The 19449-nt window shown below is 31.5% G+C and overlaps 1 non-coding gene across 1 annotated transcript; it reads right to left on the reverse strand.

The window, feature by feature from the left end:
* Positions 1–19118: 19118 nt before the first annotated feature.
* Positions 19119–19189, reverse strand: TRNAG-CCC (transfer RNA glycine (anticodon CCC)). Its single transcript has one exon. It is a non-coding gene; the product is annotated as a tRNA-Gly (tRNA).
* Positions 19190–19449: the final 260 nt, after the last annotated feature.

The following is a 19449-nucleotide window of genomic DNA, read 5'->3' on the forward strand; positions in this document are numbered from 1 at the left end:
TCCTAAAGTATTTTATAGAATTTGTAGGGGAAAGCATCACATTCCAAAGCTTAGTCAAAGGGCAATGTTAGCAACTATTATGTAGAGATCTTCCCCGGTGAGAAGATTTTTGCAAGCACCTTTTTGTGAGGTATAAAGATAGAATTGAGACATCATCTAAGAATTATTGAAGAGTTGCATCCTAGCCTAAGAAAATTTGTGTACTTTGGACACATTTTTATAATATTTACAATAAGTATTCATATAATTAGGAAATTTAAAAGGCAAGAATTCACTTCCCTAACTAACTTTTTGGGTATCGTGACAAGCCCACAAAGCTTGAAAAGAATGTTTAGGGTTGATTAAGAATTCTCAAGAAAAATAAATATCAACCACTTGTATATCATGGAAAATATTGGCCACTTGGAGTTGTGGTTTATGAAAGAAAACTACTTGATGCTAAGAAAAGACACAACTAAGCTTTAAGTTCATGTCTAGTTAGGATCTTTGGATGTGTGCCAATTAGTTTTTCATAAATCTACATAAATTAGGTAGTGTGTGTCATAGCTTCAACTCACTAATTAATCCACCAAAGTCACCTCTTGATCATGCAACTAAAGTATAGGCAAATAAGATAAGAACAAGAGTGGGATCAAGTGGAGAAGTGATATGTTCAAGAAGAATTATTCTTTTTCCAATTTCAGGCTTTTTTTAAACCTCAGAACAAATCAAAGAGTGTTCAAAATGTACAATATCTATCACAAACTTAACCAAAAGCATGAAATAGTTTGCAATGGAAAAGTATAGATATGTTGAAATCATAACACTTCATTATGCAAGTTGGCCTATTCATACCAAACGAAAGGAATTTTGGCAACCAAGATTAGGATTACAAAGAGCAAAATTGATTATGCATAGAGAAATACACCTCTCAAACACCAAATACCCATCTCATTGGGAAGCAACCTTGTTTTTCAAACATCATCTCAATTTTATTAAAGTCTCCTTTGAAAACCCACTAAGCATTAGCAAAATTGAAAGAAAGCCAATATCATATATGGTTTATTTAAATTTCCTCATTCAAGAGTTAAGAATTCCAAATGCTTTATTATTGGGATAAAAAAGAGCCATAAAGCCCTAGTTAATGGGTCATATCCATGTATAGTGGATCTGGCACTTGGCAAACACATATGTCACACGCACTCTCTCAGTCTTGTGATGTGTTCAACAAATAGGTAAATTATAATTAAACAAAAAGGACAACAAAAAATTAACAAAATCCAAGCACAACATGTTGACTTGACCCCAAAGCTTTTAATTGAGCCAAAAACAACCCATTGTCTCAAAAACCCTATTTAGATGAAATGTACTTTTTCCATGTCTTTTCCAATACTTCAATGTCTAAATCCCCAAAATACCAAAATGCATCTATATCATCATTTTGTACAAATATTAAACATTTCAAGGAGTACAAAAATTCAAAAACTCCTTGAAACTACAACACACTTTGATTTTACCTTGAAAACTATTTTTCCATGAGTTTGTCAATGATTTATATAATTTTTATAATTTTTAAGGAGTTCAACAATTCAAGAGCTCCTTGAAATAATAATAGACTCTAGTTTTGTCTTGGAAAGGCATTCTTCCTTCACTTCGTTGATGTTTTTTACAAGTTTTAAACTTCTCAAATTATCAATAGTTTAATAACTCCACGAATATGTGACATAATTTGATTTTTATCTAAGTACAAATGTTGAGAGTTTGGGTAAGAGACTTGGGCATGAAATTGAAATTCACACTAGTGTACAACAATTCATCAGTAGATAATAACTCATCTTTATGATCATACTAGAAATGAACACATATAATTTGTTTTGATCCTTCATAACTACAAGCTCGTGGAGAGTGCTTGAAATAAAATATAATTGAACTAGCATTACATACTTAACAAATTTCTTTAACATCAAAAGATTTTGGGTTACTATAGTAACTAGACTTGTTCCCTTTTATATGTGAAATTAACAATAACTTTATATATTTTTTATAAAAAATATGCATATAAAACCTTGAATATTCAATAAATACAAAAATCCATGTAATATATTAATTGTGCCTGCATTCTTATTGTTTATACTTTGTCTAATCCACTTAAGATTAGATTTATTTTATTTTGTTTTGTTTGTTTACTCAAAGGTTAATTTTATTTAGTGGATTTTTTAATTTAAAAATATTCATTAAAAAAAAAAAGCATTTCCATAGAGAAGTCTATATTCAATTTGCGATATATATTAAATAGTGATATTAAGATTAACACTTTTCTTTCTTTTAGATATGTATTGGTGTATTAGAATTATTAAATATGATGTGAACTTTTTTTATGACCCACTTTGTCTTGCTATTATTATAATTAAACACTTTATAAATTATAGGTATACTCTTCTTTCTACAAGATTTGAATATATAGTCTATGCTATAATTTTTAAATTATTTATATTATCAACTTAAAAATCAATAAATGAGTTTTTAATATTATTGTAAAATCACTGCATAAATTATAGTATATCATTATTTGAAGACTAGCAAGTTTAACAAATAAATACACTAAATGTCACCAACATAAAATCAAACTAACATACACATTACTCTTTTTAATTATAAAGTAAATGCACTATTACCACAATACTAGAAAGGCGAGTAGTGGCCACTATTTGGAACTTGTTTATATCACACAATTCCTATTGCACTCAAAATAAATAAAAAATAAAAATACATATACAATTTTCACAATTTGAAAATAAAACATATGAAAATATAAATCGCAATAAAATTAAACAAAAGTAAATCGATTAAGGACAATAAACAGTTAATAGAAAGGGCGATGAAGGAATCCACTTGCTCCACATCAAATTCACTTCAATGCTTACCAAAAAAAAAAAACTAAATATTATTTAAGAAGAGTCATGTTAAATGATACAATAACAAAGACAAATGACACCATAACAATTTTATTTTAAATTCTAAAACTTGATTAATCCACGTACAAATTTTAATGAAAACCAATAAAGAAAAGAAATACGAGTGCCTGTTTCACTCGAACGTTTCGATTCATACTATGAAAGGAAAGGAAGGACAGGTCATCTCATAATCTGTCTGACATCTTTTCAATGGACCACACATATGAACATGCTCTACATTGCCTTGCTTAGGATTTGAAACTATTTCTTCCACTTAGGAGTCAGACGAATGAGACAAACCTCATATGACATGACTGGTTGAGTATTTTTTTCTATTTTTTGCAGACATGGTAAAATATCATTGCCAACAAATCAAACGGATACCTTTCCTTCTTTGTTATTGGATGATGAATTTTAACACCTTTCATTTTCTGTACGTCTATATTTGCTTTTTAAACTCAAAATCTTTGGACCCATTAGTCTTGCTTGTTTTAATAAGGATGGATTTTTTTTATATAAACAGTCAGAAAACCGCAGACTGCATTAACAAGTCATTAACAGCACGTTATTCTTCTTATTATAGATACCCGCCTCTATAAAATACAATAGTCTGGTTTCAAATGATCTTCTGCTCAGTCAAATTTTATGGAGGATTCAGAATAAAAGAATGGAGCTGAATTTCATGGCTTAGGTAATTTTCTTCATATGCATGTAGACATTCTATAAATGTGAAGACAGAGTAAGTGTTAGAATACTTTGAATATATATACATGTTATCCCGAATGCTGATAGAGGCAGCAAAATCTTTTAATTTTATGTTTTAAAATTAGTAGGATTTCTACTGTTTGTACTGGACATTTTATTTGAGAAAAACTGGAGCTACTGACATGATTTTCCATGCCTCTCAGGGAATTTGTTTGGATTAGTTTTGAGCCTTACATTGTCACAATTTGACAATGTTACGAATAAGCAAAATCGCTGCTTGCTGAAATCTCTCTGCAGGTCCATTCTTTGATAGTGTATTGAAAAAATAGAAAGAGGTATGCTTTCACTCATTGTTGAAGGCTTGAAGCTGTAAATATTGCTTTAAATATATTTATTGAGAACTTCTAATTTTATAGAAATGTATTTGGGAGACTAATACTATTAGATTTTTATAATTCATGTTAAAATTTACTTGTTATTTTGGATTAGATTGTGTATGGAATTTGTTTTTATAATCAATATTTCAAATCGCATTCTATGATTCATCATCAGAATAAAAAGAGTACTACGGAGAGTTAAGTAACAAGAATAATCCTGAAATTGTGTGCTTGAAGGCTTTAGACTGTGATCTTACAGATTTATTCTATTTTATTTTTAAAATAGATTCTGGTAATAGTATAATATTTTGGAAATTAATCTTGTGGATGAACTGTCAGTCTAATTTGAAAGTTCATTAGCACCTGTGAATTTCGATATAATGAAGAATTTTAATATTTGATAATTTAGAAAATCTATTAGGACTGTGGAGTTGTGTCATGTGGTTTACAATCCTGTACTTGAATATTGTCAATGCTATGGAGAATGCTAATTTTAAGTTTAAGAATCCCACTTTAAGTTTAAAGTCCTTAAGTACAGTATTACAAAGGTGGGTTGTAAAGCCCTTAAATTTATACTCTGTGGGTTTTGTAATGTCTATTACAGAGATGTGGTTTAAAATCATAGACCGTAATTTATGGCCAGTTTGTCTGTTTTAGAATTTGGCCTTAACACCATCTTGGTATTTGAGTTTGACAGGGGCCTAATTGCTTGAAGGTTTTTTGGTTCTTATATTCATATTTTGGCGGCATTTGTACAAGACTCAGAGGCTATGAGTCTGAGACATCTACCGAGACTAACCTCCTTGGAGAGAAGAATCAAACACTACTCCAATTTCCTTCAGATATTATTAGTGGGGAAGGAGACTTCTCATTTTCTTTAGCTTTGGCCAAGGCATTTGGGTCTGCTAAAAACATGGTTTCCACCTCTCTTGATAGCAGAGGTCCAAAACCTTTCATCCCACATTTACTTCAGCTTGTTTTCCTTGTTTTTTTTGCATCCTCATTAATCCCTGTAATGGTTTTCATAGTTTTCTGCTTGTTTATGTATGTCTCTGCTCACTGCAGAGGAGGTCTTAAGTTCGTATTCCTCAGCCAAAGAGATCCTCGAGCATTTGAAAGGATGTGGAGCAACGGTACTGCATGGTGTCGATGCAACCGTAATGAATAAGCTTGAAATTTTAAGAGCGAGGATGTTTGATAGAGTAGTCTTCAACTTCCCCCATGCATGTTTCTCTCGAAGTGAAAAGGATAAAAGAGTAATCGAGTAAGATTCTTTATTTTATGGTCTTTTTCTATGGCAATGTCAACTATCACATAAGTAATGAAGCCCCTATAGCAATTGGAAATTAGTGGAACAAGCACAAAAAAGTGGGCTAGATTTGAAAGAATCTGTTGAATTTCATATAGAAGATTATCCTGGTTACGTTAACAGAAGAGGAGCTAAACCGAGGAAAGAAGATACTTTCTTCCTGGGAGAGTGTCGTACTTATATGTTCATTCTAGGGTAAAATTATCACTGCAACAAGCTCTCTTTTATCCTTTTGTTTGTAGGTTTCAATATTGATGCATAGCTTATTACCAAATTTTTCCTTTTGCAGCTCTGCCTTTCGTGACTCTTTTCACAAGCATTGTAAAGAGAAGAAATCAGTAGCCGTGCCAAATATGTTGGAGGAGTTTTGTTCTAGATCACATTCAAACAGTCTTAAAGCTGTTGTTTTGCAACTTGAATCTGAAAAGATACACAGAAAGGCAGCTGAAAGTGCAAGAGTAGATTTGGAGGCTTCATTCTCCCAGTTGATGACACTCGCAGAGAAAGCCCTGGATAAGAGGGATGAATTCGGAAGCCAGAGAGACAATGCCTTTCACCAGAAGGACCAAGTTTGCAGAGAGAAGGAAAATATTGACAAAAAATTAGGTGAAGCTTTGAGATTGAAAGAAGATGCAGTTATGCAAAGAGATGTGAGTATTCTGGAGCTTGAATCTGAAAGGAAAGGCAGAATTGATGCTGAATCTGCAAGAGATGAAACATTAAAGGAAATAGATGAATTTAGAGGTAAAAGAGATGAAGCTTTGCGAAAAAAGGCAAAGGTTACCAGACAATTAGCTGAAGCTTTCAGATTGAAAGAAGATGCAGTTAATCAAAGAGATATGAGCATGTTGAACCTCAAATTGGAAAGGCGGGCAAGAAAGGCTGCTGAGACTGCAAAAGCAAATACAGAGAATTTACTTAAGACCTACAAATTGTCAGAACAGAGCATGGAAGCCAAGAAAATAAAGACTCTACAGAGACAGAGAGATGATGCCCTTACTCAAAAGGAAATTGCCTGTAGAGAAAAAGCAGAGATTGCAAAACAATTAGATGAGGTTTTGAGATTGGAAGCCATGAAAATAAATACTCTACAGACACAGAGAGATGATGCCCTCTCTCAAAATGAAGATGCTTGCAGAGAAAAAGGAAAGATTGCAAAACAATAAGATGAGGTTTTGAGATTGGAAGTAACTAAGGAAGAGAAAGGATGCTAAGGGAACAAAATGACCTTAACCTTGAGAACTATGGTTGTGGCTTGTGACTTGAGTCTTTGTATTACATCTTTTTCTGTTAAGTATGCTCTGAAAATATAATACTAAAACTTAAAAAATGAGCTGTTCTGGTATGTGAAGATTCGATTAAATATCATTCGCATTATCTTTATCGTCTGAGACATATACTACTTCCAGCGATATATTTTGCATTGGAGCAGTTGTTTTGGCAAGGCATGGGCAATATCTATTGACTGGCTTATTACATTTAGGCTGTGCTATTATTGTCATACCCTTATCTTAATTCGCCTTATTGTCTAGTCTGTTCGAGCTGTCATCGATATCTTTTTGTGTGTGGTTTCTTCTTTGCAAATTGATATCAGATGCTTCTTATATTCCCATATTATATAATTTGAACCATTACATATATATAAGGATTGGAATTTTTTAAATGGTTTTACCTGAATTCCTGGTTTAGCAAGTTGTTAAAACAATTCGTAACCAATTCAAACTGAGCATTAATAATGGTTTTCCAAGATTCTCCCCCTTAGTGCGAATATGGTAAAAACTCAAAATTTGGGGATGGACTCGATCATTCTAATCATTATAGAGTTGATATTTCTGATGGTGTACACAAAAACAAGGTATCATTGTCGAAAAAACATAACCATGACATAGATTCTAAATGTCTCTTAGTTGGCTCGATGATACAACTAACTAAATACATATTCCCAAAATCGTGTGGCTCCCGGTGAGTCAATAGTCCTTCTATTATTCTAACAAAATTCAAAGTAACTTTACATTTTATACAAGTTAGTGCTTATAATCTTTCTTTCTTTATTTAATTGTGTAGGTGGGTCGTAATTGTGAGCCTAGAAATTATATGTACAATGCATGCTATAGTTGGAGAACCTATCTTCCTTTGTGTAAAATAGGAAGACTAGATAGAACAAACTACACCTCCTCTATACGATGAAAATATAGAGCCAAACACATTTACAAAATGTAGGAACTTGCGGTGACAAAGAGCATTGTTTGGGGTCAGACCACCTCAAAACATGGGCCGCACACCTATGACGATAACTCCTATTAAAAACTTGAACCTCTTTCAACCAAGGTGGACCATCAAGGGGCGTGTAATAGTGAAGAAGGAAATCCACCAATAGAATACACAAAAAACAAGTGGTTTGCAGAATCCATCCTAAAGGGTTCCTTTTGTTTCCATAGGTGGAAATCCAAAGCTAGTTGATACTCATGAATAAGAGCATCATTACCCATGCCAAAGATGAAGGTAAGCATAGCAAATACATCCTACATGTCTTGGTGAGATAGAGCCTTGTGAAATAGAGCCTTGTGTGTGATAATATTTTCTAGTAGTTGGGTTTCTTCCTTGTTCTTGTTTAGTTCTCTATTGAAAACCCTGAGCTAGCCTATTTTCTTTACAACACAAAGCATATCTTTGATTGCCTTAGCACTGAGCACAAGTTCCAATTGACATGCATTCAAGGTCCCACTTTTAGGGTTATATAGATGAGTACATGCATCTATAAGCTCTATGTAGGAATGAAATAAAGGAACAATAAACCACAATTTCATAGCTTAAAAGCCAAAGAGTTGTACTCACTTTTTGTTGATCTATGCATCATTCTTTCGTGAGCCCTTTCACAAAAAAATTTGGGATTCTTGTGTTACAAGTGTAGTTGTCATTGCACCAAAAGATCTACATGCTAATGCCTAATATAACCACTAGACTTATAGAATCCACATGAGGTGGTTAAGCCATGTCACAAACCCAAGCATTGCACTGCACAACACAAGGAGACCAAGTGCACACCTTGCAACAATTCCCCCAACACAAACGAGGGGTTTGAACCAGTGACCAAGCTCTGATACCACTTGTTACAAGTGTTCTTGTCGTTGCACCAAAATATCAACCTGTTAATGCCTGATACAACCACCAGACTTATAGAATCCACAAGAGGCAATTAAGCCATGTCACAAACCCGAGTGTTGTGTTGCATAACACAAGGAGACCAAGGGCACACACCTTGCAACATCTTGTATAATTTTGGGTCATGAATCACATTTGCATAATCTATCGCCATATTAGAAAATCTGCAACTTTCTTTCTTTCAGCTCTTGGTGTTTGATAATTGGTGCTTCGGTGGAAGAGGAGTGGAGGAAAATGACTTACTCTCTAATAGGTCTGGAATGAACCCTTGTATCTTTGCTTCATGACCCACACTAGAAGTCGATTCTTTAGGATCCAAAGCTCTCAACTTGTAAATTTCAAATTATTTGCTTTGCTCTGAAATTTTCTTAGAACAAACTACAATCTCTCTAATGTTGCAGTTAAAAAACTTTGCAAAACTTCTTCATCTCTTCTTTTACTTTAGGATAATTAGAAATAAATTGAAAAGGTAGTGTTTTAATTGTCATAGTCAAGTTCAAGTTTATGCCAAATTAATTTTGCTCTTCTTGGGAAATGCAAATCTTAATGAGCGAAGGGCATACAACTCATCAAGTAATCTTTGCGAGAATTGAGATGCTACAAAATAACAAAGAGAGGTAGTTTGATAGATTTTTCATTAAATATGGACCAAAGGAAGCCTTTAAGGGTCACCTATTCATGATTGCACTTAGAAATAATGCCAAGTAAGCAAGACTCTTGGCAATAAAGACAAACGACCCATGTATACAACACTTATTGAAAGGAAAGCATGCGAGACATGCAAAAGCAAAGCCAACAAACTTATTTACGAGGGAGTCTTGCAAGAAACAAAAAATTAATTATTATTTTTTAAATGGATTTTGTTAACTAGAATCTAGAGAGCATTTCAATTTAAATCTTTGAGATCAAATGTGTTTCTCTCTTTGCAATTGATAATGTGGAACAATCCCTTTAACAGGGAGTCAAACTTAGCATGCTAACTTGGCCTATCGACTTTCTCATCATATTTTAGAACTAGATCACTTATCTTAAAGTTCAAATTTGGTGCCCTCTTATCAAATCACTTCTTAACTATTTGCTGATAATTGGTCATAACATCATGAGCCTTTTTGGGGGCTTCCTAAACATTGAGCAACTCTACTAATCTCACTTTTATAACACCATTTTCTTATACCTCCAAATATTTAAGTAAGTGTATCACCAAAATTTCCGTGGAGATGGATAGAATGACTTCCTTGCCATAAATCAGGGTGGTTTTCCCTATTTTTCAGAATTCATCCCAATTTACCTAAAAATTTGAAGCACTAAAAGAATGAACCTTGAAAAAGTTTAGTCAGACAAAATGTACTACTCAAAGTCTAGTTTCGTAATATTCAATTTATTTTAATATCCAGATGATACAATTTAAGTTTCAATAGGCAATTTTAAAACTACTATTTAAAAGTCACTTTTTCAAGACCATACCATGCATGTGTACGACAAGCATAATTTGATCTAAATGAAATCATTTTTCTAAATCCTTTTGAGAAATGATTTGTAACATACTCACCTTTGATGAGGATATTTTATTGTAATTTTTTTTCTGCATATTTTTTTTTGTTAATTTTTTATTGGGCATAATTCTTGTTTTGAAAACCCTAAAATTTTCTTTTTTTCCTTTTTTCCAAAGTCTATGGAATTGTCTCTAGCTTCATGCCATATAACTTTTTTTTCAAAAAACTTTAAAACAAAAGAGTTATTAAAAAAATATGAAAGTTTGTTATTTCAAGTTTATGGACCTCTTTCCAAGCGCATGAAGTTTGACAATGTAGATATTGATATGTCATAAATAATCTGTTCAATGATTTATCATACTTCTTCGAATTGCCCTTATCACTCAACAAACAGGTTTAACATGATTCAACGGAGCTGTATCTTATTAGCATCTGTATTTTGTAGTACCACCACAATAAGACTGCATGGATTGAATTGCATGTTTGATAGAGTCACTAAAGAATTCTTCAAAACCCTTTATCTAAAGTAGGTCAAAACCCTTTATCTAAAGTAGGTCGGAGAACAACTTAAGGCTATCCAATTTGATCATTAAAAGGTCCACAACCTTTAAAGCTTCCCCTATGAATTCTACTTTAAACCTGTTGTAACTCTACAAGGAAGCTCTTCTAAACATATGTTCAGATAAAGATAACAATTAAAATAATATTAAGTTGACAAGTCTAAGACTTATGAATTTAAATTGTGTTCTAGTAGATTTTGTATCAATGTAGTGAACCAATTCATATTAATTAATAATGATCACGAAAATTTATATCATGACATGATCTTTTGGTGGCAATTTGCCTGCTAATCTTTATATTTCTATATGTATTAATTTTGCAACTATCTTTTAATCTTATATTGCTCTTGCTCAAAAGGTTCATCATAAAGAAATTACTTAAAATGTTAGGTAATTGCAGTTCTAGTTGTCCCATCCATTTTTCTGTCAAAAGAATGGCCAACCCATTAAATTGGAGATTCCTAAGTGTTTTCATTCAATCCTAAGAAATAAATCAAATGTTGTGGAAGCAAAAATCTAAATCTATAAAATTGGTTAAAATTTTAGAACAAATTAGTTACAATGAAGTTATGGAAAGAATAAAATACGATAATAGAATAGCATACATGACACATATTTATGTGGTCAAACCTTGACAATATGTCAAGATAACATTTCATGAAAAAGTATCGATATTCATATTGCTCAAACGAATAAATAATTGCAATCTTTGTGTAGCTGCTACAATTACAAAATTAATTATCTTCTTTAAGAACTATATATAATATTTTCGCAATAACAACTATCATAAAACTTCTCTAGATTTTTTCATTAAGAACATTAAGGATTATCTCTAAAGTAGAAAGTAGTTTTTTCCATAAGAAAAGTTTTATTTAAGATTTTAGTTAATTATTATTATTATCTAACGTAAAATTAGTTACATATTTAGCCGATAGGCTATTCAACGTGGGCATTGCCCGCCGGGATTGGAAATTCAGGTGAGTGGTAAAATAATATTACTTCACATTGACGCATTTGTAGTTTCCAGAAAATTTGACAGCAGCTGTAAAATGGAAGGCTGGAGACGACATTGTATTTACCCAAACATTGATCTCTAATAGCGCCAACACCTATTTACGTGTTGAGTTAAACTTTATCATGGCATTAAATAATAGATGCTTAAAAAAAAAACCTAACTGTTGGCCGCCCCACCGCTCTAATTCAGCTCTCCTGATGCTTAAATAGGCCCGCCTGGAGGAGAACAAAGCCAGATCAACAAGCAGGGTACGGTACAAAATAAGCTAAGGTGAGTTTTTTTATTTTGTTTTTTTTATATTCTTTTCTTTCAAATGTCATTGCTGGGCAGAGATAGGAAAATAATCTGAGAAACATCGAAGTCTATTTCCATTGCATTTCGCAGCATATGTCCAGACATTTAAATTCTGTGCTTTATGCAGTTTTATTGCCTCTCTGAATTGCAGAGAGAACGTTTGTAGAAAAATATGGGAAACTTTGAAAATTTATAAAATAGAAAAGCAATTTAAAGTTCTTGAGAAATATAGAAACCCCACACATGTTTTTATAATATTGAAATTGTTTTATCAGTGAAAGCACCAATTGGGGAGTAGTAGGTTCTAAAATTATGAATACCAAATAATTCTCCTAATAAGAATAAAAACAAAATGGTTGCTCCAAAAAGTTCAAATAAAGTATGGAGCTTACAAATTTAACGAGTATTTGTGGAGTTAACTCTTTCTCACCAAGAACATTAGATTTTCTTTTCCTCCTTTGATTTTCAGACGTCGCTTCAGCTGTATACAAAATCTCCCAATTGCAGCCCATGATAATGGACAAACTTCTCCCACCCATGTCAGAATTCCAGATTATTGTTTGATACCAATAATTGTACATCCTGCATGGTATCAAAAGCTTTCCTGTACCAAATAATTCTCCAAAATAGAAAAGCAAGTATTATATAACGTATTATTGATTTGAATGTAAATGAAGAATCTATTAATTATTAGTGTCTTAGAAAAATGCAACTATGCAAGTATTTGTTCCCTAATATCTTATACTACTCCCATACAATATGAAAACATTGAATTAATTTTCTAAAACATCCTTTACTTAATAAATTAAATTATTCAATATTTAAATAGTTAAATTTAATTCAATACCGATTGATTTGAAAACTTAGAATGTGACCTCATTCAACTTTTATACCATATAAAATTTGATGTTTTAAGACAAAATTTGAATATTTATAATTAAATATAAGTCGGTAATTAAAATATATGATTAGAATAAATTTATATTAATTTAACATAATGTCTTAAATTTTGTGTTAAATCTTTGTATGATGTAATCATTGTGATATACGCATGGTTAATTTTTTATTAACGTCATTTTATTAAATATACCACATGTCGGGAATTCACACTGGGATTTTCTGCCGGTGCCGATTTCCCATGATTTTCTGCTGTTGACGATTTTTCCTTTTCCCTCACCGCCTTTCAGCTATGCGGTTGCAGCAGTATAATTACAATAAATCTCACCCCTAAAACTCAGGAAAAAAAGATAAAAAGAAAAAAAGAAAAAAAACCATTACCCATAAAAGTGTTTAAAAGTACTGGCACTTGCGTGAACGGTAAATTGCATGAGTTGTCCATAAGTTTGTTTAACATAGCGTACGGTAAATTGCATGTTTTTGTCCATAAGTTTGTTTAACATAGCGTTAATTTTGTTTAACAATTTTATTTATCTATTTTAGAATCTTTTTAATTCAGAACAAAAAAAATTGTATGTGGTTGAATATTATTTATTTATTTTTATTTTATTATTATATATAGAAATTTTAGAAATGAAAAATTTTAGTTAACAAATTTAAAACAAAAAATGATTAGCTTTTAGTTTTTAATAATTATTTCAAAATTTAAAAATATATTATGATTATGCTTAAATATATTAAATTGCTTAAGAATTATTTTTTATATTTATATTATTTATCTTAAATTGTATTTAATTTGCTGGAAAATTGTGTTAAAAACTATTTAAGAATTATTTAATTACATTTATATTATTTACTTTTCACTTTTCACTTCAAGATTATTTTGTTTAAGAATCATTTTTTATATTTTTATTATTTAAATTGTATTTAATTTGATGAAAAATTGTGTTTATTTTACTCATTTAAAGATCATATTAAAAACTATTTAAGAATTTTTTTATTATATTTATATTTACTTTTAACTTTTCATTTCAAGATTATTTTGTTTTATTGCAACATTTAGAATTTTTTTTTTCTAAATGTTTATGACAAAATGCACATACTTACTCTTAATATTAATGTAAGAATTTTAATTTTTTTTTGTACATTTCAATATTATTTTATTTGGTCTAAATTTTTAAATTGATTAATAATTCTTTTATTATTTACATTTACTCAAGAATTGATTATTGATTATTTTACTTATTTAAATACTAGCCTAGATATATAGAAATATATATATATATATATAGAATTATCTTACTAACAATGGAAAAATTATATAAATATTACCATGAGGCTTGAAATTTTTATTTTGCGAAGTTTATTAGTCCATTTTTAATCTTGATATATCTACATGCTTATGAGCAGTCTTAGAAGCACCATTGTAATCGCTATATTTTTATAGAGAACTGGATTATGGAAAGATTTTAATTTTTACAAGGTTTGGTATTTTTTATTTAAGCTATTTACATGAGTTTTTTTATTGTAATGTTTCATTTTTCTCCTATATCTCTTAAATAATAAATTATTATTTAAGACCACGATTCCTACCTTGGAACTACCACAGGAAATAGGATAGAATTAGGGCATAGTTAAACTAGGATTTATTTTTTTTTTAACCACAACTTAATTGGTTTAGGTGTGGTAGCCATATAAAACCTGAATTTTAATTTTTACACGTTTCGTATTTTTTATTTAAGCTATTTTGATGAGTTTTTTTAATTGTAATGTTTCATTTTTCCCCTATAGCTCTTAAATAATAAATTATTATTTTTGTGGCATTGGAAGAAGGATAGAATTACTACATGTTAATTTCTATACAATATAATTTTACTACTTGTTATCAGATCATGGCACGATTAAATGAAGCTATTTATGATAAAAACTAATGATTTCTATATAATAGAATTTAAGTACATGTTAATTTCGATACAAGTATACTTTCTATTTTATTTGTTAAGTTGAGTAATTGTATAGGTGGTATAGATTGAACTTTAATATGTCAATATATTAATTTTAAAACCATTATTATCGAGATAAAACTAAATTGTAAGATTAATGTTGGAAAATTTTAAGGTTACACATATATTTTAATGAGATTTATAATAAGATTTTTTTATTAATTCTATACCGGGAGACAATAATCACAAATTGGAATCAAATGAATGCAATTAGGTATAATGTATGGCATGTAAATCATACCACCGAATAGGAACCGAATACTGAAGAAGACAGTAAAAATAATATAAACACGGAAAGTGTAATGGAAATGCAAGAATGGGAATTACTCTCACGAATGGGAATAACAAGTCGTATGGACATAGATGAAAATGAAATGCTCAGAAGGCGTGAGTTTGATCATAATTACAAATGGGATGAAATAACAGTGCCAAATGATCTACATGATATGGCATTACAATTCATAGCCATGGCAAAAAATCAGTGCCCAAATGAACCTATACCATTTGTTGACAAAGTACCAAAATATACCTTATCAGTAGAACAAAAACAAGCATTGGCAATAATCACGAATCATAGTAACAGGGTTATGAATGGAGCATTATATATGATTATACAGGGAACAACAAGCACAAGGAAATCTTATCTAATCAGCTGTATAAGGAATACACTTCAAGGAGACACTCCCTATAGGCATCAAATCCTTACACTGGCTCCAACAGGAATAGTTGCATTTAACATAAATGCAACAACAATACACTCAGCATTAAAAATCCCTATTAAAGATATGCACCCATTACAAGGCCAAGCATTAACCGTCCTCCAAGAAGACATGAATTATGTATGATACATTCTCATTGATGAGATGAGATTCATAGGACCAAAACTACTTCTACGAATAGACATGAAGCTACGTGAATCTTTCCCAAATAGACAACATTTACCATTTGCAGGGATATCCATAATTTTGACAAGCCTATCTATGCTTCATGCTCAAGTGCCATAGCACTATGGAACCTATTTACAACAACCATGACCTTACAAACAGTGTTCTGCCAACAAGGTATAGAACCAACACAAGCACGATTTAGACAGATCCTGACCAACATACGGAATGCACAACCAGAACAGGATGATTGGCAGTTGTTGATGACAGGCACAAGCAAGGAGCTTACACACATTTAGAATGAAGAATTTAACAAATCAATACACCTATTTGCTACAAATGACACGGTAAGAAGCCATAACAAAAAAATGTTACGAAAATTGAATCGTCTAGTTGCAATTAGCGAAGCTACAAATGTTCGAAGTCGGCCAAATGTTGAATCTGAGGATGAACAACTTGAAAATCAAATTTGATTATGTAAAGGCCAACAAATAATGCTAACAACCAATATATGGACCAAAGCAGGGCTCATAAATGGGGCTCTAGGTGAAGTAGTCGATATTGTATATCAATATGGCTCCAAGCCACTAGATATTCCAGGATATGTAATAACAAGAAGTAATAACTATACTGGGCCATCATGGAATATGATATATCCAAAAGTTGTACCAATCAATATCATTGGGAAACAGAAAACAAATCCCACTTAAGATGGCGTGGGCTATAACAATCCACAAATTCCAAGGCTTAACACTCCAGAAGGCAACCATTGATATAGGAGCTATAGAAAGGCAAGACTTGACATTTACAACCATATCCAGAGTTAAAACATTAGACGGTCTTCATATAGAACCTAGATTCTCCTTCGAAAGATACTGTAAAATGCAGAACAACCCATATACAATCATTAGGAAGCAAGAAGAAGCAAGACTACAACAACGATCGCTATAAAATAAAATAAAAGTTATATGTCAGAACTATCAAATGTTGGATGAATGATTACATATCTCTATAATTATATTTGTTCATAATTTGAGACATTTAAATCTTTACAAATTTATTTAGTACTAGAAAAGGTTGTTTAAAAACTAATAGATTACTTCATGTCAATTGGATATGAAATGACTAATAGATACAACTTTCACACGCTAACATAATGATAAAAGTATATTTTAGATTCGGCTAATCATTGCACCTTTGTTTTGGTGCAAGCGCTAGTTATTTAATTGGTACGGCTGCAATCCTTGCAAAACAATGAGACAAAAATCACGACTTGGGATACAAAATCATTTATTTTAATCCTCAACTCAGTTGAAACCAGGCGAGTGCACTCAAGAGGAAAGCTTTTACTATTCGAATAGTAATTCTTGTACACCCATTGAATTTTCTACTGCTCACTAGAATGTAATGCCTCAGCACTGTACCATATTCACATAGCAATTAAAGGAGACAGAGCATGTCTGTACATTGAAATTTCCATAAGAAGCAACAAAGGGAGACTCAGTGCAGTCAATGTTCACTGCAACGCCTCTCGTTGCCCAATCTTCAGCATTCGAAAGGCTTGAAATACATTTTCATTTCTTAGATTCTTGAATCCTCTCTGTTCTTAAAGACTGTCATTAGAATTTCTTCCATAGAAAACCTGTAACAATGCCATAAATACATGATAACAACAATGATAGATGTTAAAACTACAAATCAAAAGACGTCATTGACTGGTTGATTTAAAGTTGGAAGGGAAATATTAATATTAATTAGTGATTGCAATAAATAGAGGTGCAATGGTTATGTTGATAGTATTATATACTTTGAATAATATATATTAGGCTTTAGAATTTCAAAATGCTTAAATTTTCTTTATTGGTGTAACAAATCTCCTATACCTAATGCCCATGCAAAGAATATATTACCAACAAATAAAGACATAAAAAAAATGTTGTTTTCATTTTAATTCCAAGGGCTACACTAAAGATATCTATTTCTACTCAAAAAGGAGGTATTTTGTGTTTGATACTAAATTGGAAGTTACATTTAGAAGCATCCAGAAAAAGGGTAGATAGAAATATGTGTTATACTACATGTAGAACTGTAAAGTCAGTAAAATAGATTTTGATGTAAAATTAAAATGTACATTTAAGTATACTTGAGATCTAAACTTTGCATTCAAAGCAAAAATAAATCAAAATGGTTATATCTTACTCAATGTTAAATTTTGCTAAGAGACTCGAGATTAAAATAGAATTTAATTATTGAGAAACATTAAAATTTGTGTAACCACAGCAAATGTTATCAAAATTATTGCATTCAACATGATTTGCTGCAAGAACCTCTTGTACATTATTCTTGTTACCTTGCTATTGGATTGCTTTCATGTCTTCTTTAAGTTTTCTCTTCTAGTCCCCCTGTTGGGTATTATCTTTAAAGGCTTTATGTCAATGTTGTATGGGAACAATAGTGACATTCTTTCATTATTTTAAATATTCTCGATAGCTTTGTTTATCTAAATTCAAAACTCTTAATCTATTAGAATTGGTGGAAAAGCTACTTTACTAAATGTTTCTATATCTGAATATCTCTATATCTTGTAAAAATAGAATTGCTGGATTTGTTCTTGAAACAAAAGAGGCAACTTCTCAGTGATAGAACTTGAATTTAGAGGATAACCAAAGCACTTAAATTGGTGATTGCAATTCTCTTCATTTCACATTATATTTAACAAAAAAATCAGAACTTATCGACTAATTACATAATTTGTGGGGATTCTAGAGTACGGAGCAAGTGATAGAACTTGAATTTAGAAGATAACCAAAGCACTTAAATTGGTGATTGCAATTCTCTTCATTTCACATTATATTTAACAAAAAAATCAGAACTTATCTACTAATTACATAATTTGTGGGGATTCTAGAGTACGAAGCAAGTGATAGAACTTGAATTTAGAGGATAACCAAAGCACTTAAATTGGTGATTGCAATTCTCTTCATTTCACATTATATTTAACAAAAAATTCAGAACTTATCGACTAATTACATGATTTGTGGGGATTCTAGAGTACGGAGCAAGTGTGGAAGGCCGTAGTAGGGTCAAACCAGGACTTATCTAAAGTCGTTTCAACAAATCTATTTTTGTGCATTTCCTGCGAACATCACATTCCATAAGACCGCATTTTATTCGGGGCATTTTGTCAAAACAGTTCGCGTAACCTGTCGATGCTTCCACACATTGCGAACAGTTGCAAGTACAACATGTGAAAAAAATTCTCTATCCCTTATGCTATGATGGACGTCCATGCTCTGATTCAAAGATCCCATTTAGCAGAAGCTAGGAAGATGCAGGCGAAAATTCTCGAAATGCTTGAAAGTTTCTACAGCCTTTTCAACAAATCCACTTTGTAAATCAGGGCATTCCATGAGAACAAGTTTCTTCTATATTTGATAAACGAAATAAAGAAAAACTGTATCCGGTAATCAATGCCAAATACAAAGTTGCGCATCCGGGGAATCGAACCCCGGTCAGTACCGTGGGAGGGTACTATGATACCACTACACTAGAAGCGCCTTTCTTCTTAAATATCTGTCAAATAGTTCACGTGCCTTGTCTATGCTTCCACATTTTGAATACACGTCTGCCAGAGCATTTCCAACTACAAAGTCTGATCAAATTCTTCTCTTCTTTGTGATGTTATGGAAATAGAGCGATTCCCTTGTGAGGACGCACTTGTAACCTGCAGTAAACATATTTCATGAGAGGAAACTTGTTCTTTTATGTGATCAAACATGTTACAGGCATCACCAAACTTCCTCAGCGCAAGAACAGT

This window comes from Cryptomeria japonica, chromosome 7, assembly GCF_030272615.1.
Source record: "Cryptomeria japonica chromosome 7, Sugi_1.0, whole genome shotgun sequence".
Classification (NCBI taxonomy): Eukaryota; Viridiplantae; Streptophyta; class Pinopsida; order Cupressales; family Cupressaceae; genus Cryptomeria; species Cryptomeria japonica.